A 6,939-nucleotide genomic window follows, 5' to 3' on the forward strand; every position below is an offset into this window, starting at 1 on the left:
ATGGATAACACACTTTATATTCCGATCAAAATAACAGAACTTCCCTTAGAACTACTTCATACTTTTATAGAAAAATGCATTTGGAACTTTAACACTTCTTTCTCTTATTCCGTTTAAATCGACTTGAAAATTACATTTAGCTATCATTTGGTAATGGGATAATAGAATAATTTTATTCATATACTAAGAAGTTTGTTTGATTGAATTTACACTTAAGGATTTCGGGATTTGGTATTAAAAATTTACGGAAATATGTAGCGATGATCACCACTAATTCCTCAGTGTGAAATGTAAACAAATTTTTATATCATCTGCAACCTTCGTTAGTGAACCACAGAGATATTGGCTACTGCAAAAGTAAAAAATATCAAAACTAAAACTCCTCTACAGAGTTAAGGAATACATTAATTTTCGTTGGAGTATTCTTTAAACCGGGATTAACATGCCATCTATTCTAAACAAAAGACATCTCAAATAATCGAAAATAACATTAGCATGGGCTGTTTCCATTTCACTATCGAAAGTATGAAGTATAGTACGAGACTAAACAAGGAAAACGTTTTTCAAGGGGTTCAGCCGTTTTGTGGATTAAAACCTCGAGAGGTACTCAATGGAAATAACGGAGAAAGATGAAGATGATGTCACATAAACACGAGGATTGGCCAAAATCCGTGTTAGTTTTACTCATATGAAAGAATCAGACTACGTATTAACGTATAAGAATCTTTTCTAGGCCATGGTTATTTTAAAGTTATGTAAAACAACGAGAAGTTAAGACAAACAATAACTTGCATTCATTTGATTACAAAAGTTGACAACTGTAAATTGGACATACACTCGACCACCCTTTACAGGAAAATGCCTAAACAATTTTTTCCCATGATAATGGTTCGACACATAACAAAACTCTTACCTCCGACTAGCACGATGCTTGTTAATTTGATTCCACCAAACTATCAATATATAATACATACAAACGCCACATGAATTTTATAAAGAAAAGCTTTGAAAGTAGAAATCCAGTTTCTCGAAACCGGGAAATTAAAGTTGCGAGCAAAGCCCCAAGTACTACAAACAATTCGAAAAAACTACATTGGACACGAACGTTAGTAGCTCTACGAACTCCCTATTTTTGGGTTTTTATGCCGTTTCCCCAAAAGGACAAAAATTTTCCCCAAAATAGGGGAGTTGGTCATAGGATAGAAGGGTCCATATATCAACAAATATTGAGAAAAATGCTTATCAAAAACAAAATATAATGGCGATCAAAAATAACAAATTACGTTAAGGTGGATACAATGCCACATACTTACATACGACGACGAAAGGTCAGAGGAAATCGGACCATACACTGCGCGGCTTTTTGCAACCTGGACATTCATATATTCAAACACCAGCATAGGATGAGACTTGACAAAATAAAAATCTCGGTATTTACCTGTAACCGAAAGTGAATCTTCAAAATAAACGGTTCTGTCAGTTTTTGATATTAATTTTGATTTAATTAGTTTTACTGGACACATCCTGGCTAAGGAGCAAGGTTACGCATACATACCAGGTCACGAGTGGGTTCACCGTGCTACGGATCTCTTGCGTACACAACGCTTGACAGCTGATTGAAAACTTAATATAGAATGGGTAAACTCGGTTTGAAAGTGAACTAGTTAGCAAGATACTTCCTCAAAATATATGTAAACGGAGATACTGTACACATTGATGATAGAAATAGTTGTCAAACGTTTAAGCTTAATGAGTAACACAAATAGTCGTCTCTCTACTTTTACGTTGAAAGGTTTCCTGAATGTCCTAAACTCGCTTCGACTCCATGTAAGCTTTCATTTCTTTATATATAATCAGTCCCACAAGTCATTCGAGGATCGAGTAACGCAGTAATATTGTCTCAGACCAAAGCTAGACGGCACATGGTCGCATTCACCAGGTAGCACTGGTCCTCTAAAAATCACATATAAACCTTGTCGACGCGTGCAAAGTAGAATGAAATCTAGATAAAGAACAACCTGACAAGCACCTTCGTCAGATCCACTTCGTATTAAATCTTCTAAAAGTGGTAATATCGAAACGATCCACATAAAATGGATATATACCAACAAAGACAGATTAAACCTCAGTAATTATTCGATGACCGCTAGACATACAGTGTTCCAGATCGTTGCTAATTTATTCATAACCCATATCAAGTGGCGCAATTCTGCCAGTACCACGCATCTGGCTCAGATATGCAAATTACGTTTTTGTCATTACTAAAAACATTACTTGGAAATTTCTCTAAACTAGCAAACGCTCTCAAACCACATCAGACTCACTTTCGAAAAGGATTATAAACATAGTGAACTACAATTTTAAGACCGTTTGGTTAAAAAGAATTCTGATGGAAATCAAAATTTAACCGTATACTGAAAACCGATACATCGATTCCAACTGTGCACATCTAGTGCGAAAATTTCTCCGGATCTTATTCTATTTAGAAGAGCTTCCTCAGGAGTAGATAACCCATAGGGAAAATGTAACATGATAAATATTTCACAATCCAACAGTTTTCCTATAAGTTTTACTAAAAACATATTAGAGCGAAACTATCTATCTTTAAATAACAATTTAAATGAAATATCTTAGATTGGTACCTTAGTTTTACCTTACCTGAGACGGTACGACAGAAGAACTACAGAGTATCTCGAGAACAGTTAAAGCTTTCTACTAAGCGATCGACTTTCTTCGAAATGCTTTAGTCCGAATTACGGAAAATATCCCTTAAACATTTACACAGAATTGTGTCTGCTAATTAGGTTGTACAGATCGTGACGCGTCCTTCTTTGGATTTTCCTCGTGAAATCTCGACTCATCCCAAGGAACACTTGAGCTACATAGAACTACTAATTCTGTAAGGCGAAAATCTACAAATTAAATCACTAGTCGTAGTACATGCAATATTCAACTTACACTAATTAGATATTGAAGTGTCAAAGCACTTAAAGATCTCGTCAACTATAAGGAATGAGAAGTGGCTGGAGCACTTCACATGACTCTGAATTCTTCACAAGTCAATATGGAAATGCCTGTTTATTAATCCAATTTCAACCGTTTATCTTTGCAACCACATTTAATTTTGTTTATTTCCCACACAGTAAACATACACACATACACATTCGAATTTCACATTTTTAATGACCACTATATAGCATGCAAACTCGGTGATATCTCATAGGGAATGACCCAGATCAAAGATAACGTTGCATTTGCATGTTCACAGGTATTCCAATTTTGATCAAGCCGAATATTTTACCTTGTTGTTTCATACTATTCGGTGTTTGTTAATTTGATGCGGTTATTTATTTATTGTGAAAACGCCGAGATTGTTGAGGGAATAACGAATGAAGTAGGTTTCGGTTACCCACAGATAAATGTTTAAACTAGAGGCTAGGTTGCTGATCACCGTCGAAGACGTGAAGTAAGTGCTCGATCTTGAACAATTAGTCCCTTTGATAAATTTTGATGATGTAATGAAGCGTCTACGGTTAACATTTTTGCGATACATTTTAGGCTATTTTGTCACACAGATGCTTGTCAAAACACAACATGCATGAATTCATGGGCCAACTAGACATGTCAACGGTTAAACGAAAATAAAGATAGTAATGTAGTACACAACAGTAAAGCCACTCTGGATAATCGGTATTATCAGGGGAGGTTATGGGGTATGCATTGATTGTTTTCGGATATATAATGAGGGGTTCACTTCTCTCATAGCCAGTGCTTCAATTAACTTTATTAAGCGCCCTTGCAAAGCGACAAAGTTTAACTTCAGATCAGCCTTGTTATCAGTCTCAACTGAATGCTTTACAATGGAGAAAGATATTTGTACATCTTGTGATCTTATTCGACCGCTCGAACTTATTTGTTTGTCATAATGATTTAGATATGTGCTCAGCCGCCCTTACATGCAAATCGCGGTTGCCCCTCCTTATGTAAAAAAATTATCCAACCCCTTAAATAACTTTTTGAGCAGACAGTGTAATTTCTGTCGATAATAATTTACCTATAACTTTGCACTACTATTCCCATGTTTGTATGATCATGTATGACGAACACACGTTGAAGCCTGATCATTTACTTCAGTGCTCTTCAGGTTTGGGTCGGTATTGGCCCAACTATCTATAATGTTAAAGCAACAGATTTTATCCAATATCCAAGATTTCCTGCAACATGACTACTTGATCTGTAAACCTTCATTTCGAAGTCACATCACTTTCTATACTGACTCATCCAGCAGTGATAGCGACGCGTATGGTTTTTATGAACCATTAAAAAAATATTCGAGATCATAATATATCTAACATATTGTGAATAAACTCATGGAGTGACAGCACCTGGAATACCGTACCATGCTGTCTCGATCAAGTGTTTCCTCATTGACGTTCACTGGTCTAATACAAGAGTTGGAAGACTCATGCAAATCTTCTCAGCTTTTGTATACCCGGCTTCAGAGATCTTGTGGTTAGAAACTAACACAATTACACCTCAGTTGCTAGCTATAATGTTAGTTATAGTAAATATCTCGATGATTTTGATGTAACTCTCGAAGATGCATCATTTCTTGTGTTCCATATCCGGTAAAGTTATGACTTGCTGGTGTAAATCAAAAATGTTGTCTCCCATTCTCGGTTTTACGGGATGCCCAAAGAAATTTCTAGTGTTCAAAAGAGATAGTCCACTCACTAGTCCCTTTAAATTCAGCAGTTATTTGTAAGTTGTTTAACCATGAATCCAAGTGAATCTGTTTTCAAGAGCAGCAGATTTATTAGAACCCACAGTAAAACACTTGTCCTACTCTGAATAGGGGATTTTAGAACTAATTTTTTCTCCTCCAAGTTTGTCATTTTGTTAATTCGTAAGATTTCACTTACATATCAGTGACGCTTGATACAAGATATCATTCTATCTACAGTCTTAATGTAAAAGTCCGAGTTAGCATGTTATAAGTTGTCTTAGCAGAATAGCTAATCCAGCATAAATTTGGAAACAGGAGTCTGAATGATGAGCGTAACAGAAAAACCTCAATATCACAGATTGATTGACTTGTTCTCAAACATAAAAAGCCTGATGCAAACAAGATGTTCGACTGGCTACTCACTTGAGAGAATCAAAAGGGAATGTAAGAATACCGCTTGATATACCACATTCTGAGCGCAATTTAATCACGACGACCTCTCAATCCCGGTTCTCTAAAGAAAAATTTATCGTGTTGTCATAGCCTTCAATTTCATCACGAAAACTGAACTAAAACATCTTACTGACGACAGGCGTTCAAAAAATCTACAGTAGTTCACCTTGAACTTGATGTAGACGTTCATTGGGATTTCCTACTGCACACAACATTATGTGCTACAAAGCAGTCTGTCTCCAAACGGTCACTAAATATTACAAGTAACCAAAAGTCATAAAGAGTCTTACTCTTTGATTGCAAAGCCACGAAAGGCATTGCTGGGAGTTTCTCACAACAACCTGAAAAAACTATGGGGCCCCTCATAAGTGATCTACGTGACTGTTTACTACACATAAACTTCTTTCCATCCCAACAGTACGGTTTCAGGAACGGTCACCCTTGTAGAACCAACCTACTGACCGTGGTAGACAGATGAACAACCATCCTTGATCATAAGGAGAAGGTTGGTGTCAAATACCTCCACTTCTCAAAAGCTTTTGATAAGGTCAATCATATATGTCTTATTAATAAGATTGAACGACTAGGTTAAAGTCATTGTTAATTGACTTACTTAATTCATATCTAAATAATGAACTTTTAAAATTCAGGGTAAGCTTCGCTTTCTCTCAAGTTACAGAATATCCTAATAAGGTCCGTCAAAGTTCAATATCAGGTCCTCTTCTTTTATCAATTTATATAAACGACCTTCCTCAGTAGGTATCTTCTGATTTACTACCTTTTTCTGATTACGTAAAACTCCGAAGAGAAATTTCTAACCAAGATAATAAACCGGCACTTCAAAAAGATCTGACATGACTTCAAAGTCGGGAGGATAACGGATTTACTTTCAACCATCCAAGTTGTAAAATGGTCAATCTGCGGCATGTTGCAGATTACGCACACAGCTTGGATAACTGCTTTTTAAAGGTATCCCAAGTTGATAAAAATCTGGGAGTCTTTGTACCCTATGTTCTGCGTCTGTTATAACGTTCGGTTTCCTCCTACACAGATGAGACGCTTATTTGCCTTAAACTCATATCTATACTAGATATCCTCCCAGTGTCCGTTTTACAGGACTTCAATGCAACTCAGGTCAAGAAAACGTGACGAGCCTGACTACAACGTAAATATATTTCGACACACAAAACCGACGACACTCCAGTAATATTTGTAGGAGAATACATAACGCATCTAATACCCTTCAGACTGTTTACCACTCTGACTAAGCAAACAACCAATCACTCTCACTTTCACCCACACATCAGAATTCTTAGTCGCACTGAGACAAAAATGCCTTTCGACTAAATCTTGCACTGTTAACGTCGAAGCACATTTTTGGCCAGTTCGATGGTGGAACGTTTCACTAAATGTTCAACAGTTTTATTCCACCTCATTTAGGGTATAAAAATAAAGTGTTTCCTTCCTTACTCCAAAAGGTTTAGAATACATTGGAGCGTATCCAACGGCGAGTCACGAAATCAGTTAGATAACTCAATTTCAAATCTTAAGAAGAATGCTCTAAGAAACTGAGTTTTAGTAAAACTGAATGTGTCTGAGAGGTGACCTTTTTATGACTTAAAGCAACCCAAACACTCCATCTTATACATCTACTTAAGCTCAGTCGCTGCATAAAACCTAGGGTAACGCCCAGAAATTAGAGACACAACATAGCAGGATGGACTGTAGGCACACCTTTTACTCTGTTACTGGATACAGAA

At 36.5% G+C, this 6,939-nt stretch overlaps 1 protein-coding gene across 2 annotated transcripts in view; it reads right to left on the reverse strand.

Annotated features, from left to right (window-relative positions):
* PRC1_1 (carboxypeptidase C prc1) overlaps positions 1–1,367 on the reverse strand; it is a 44,946-nt gene extending 43,579 nt beyond the window's left edge. The window contains exon 1 of one of the 2 annotated variants that reach the window (XM_051212093.1): positions 1,314–1,367. The gene's annotated coding sequence lies outside the window, so the exon portion shown is untranslated. Of the gene's footprint in view, positions 1–1,309 lie in introns of both variants that reach the window. The other variant, XM_051212094.1, reaches the window with a different exon arrangement.
* Between the last annotated feature and the right edge of the window lie 5,572 nt (positions 1,368–6,939).

Source organism: Schistosoma haematobium, chromosome 1, assembly GCF_000699445.3.
Source record: "Schistosoma haematobium chromosome 1, whole genome shotgun sequence".
Taxonomy (NCBI): domain Eukaryota; kingdom Metazoa; phylum Platyhelminthes; class Trematoda; order Strigeidida; family Schistosomatidae; genus Schistosoma; species Schistosoma haematobium.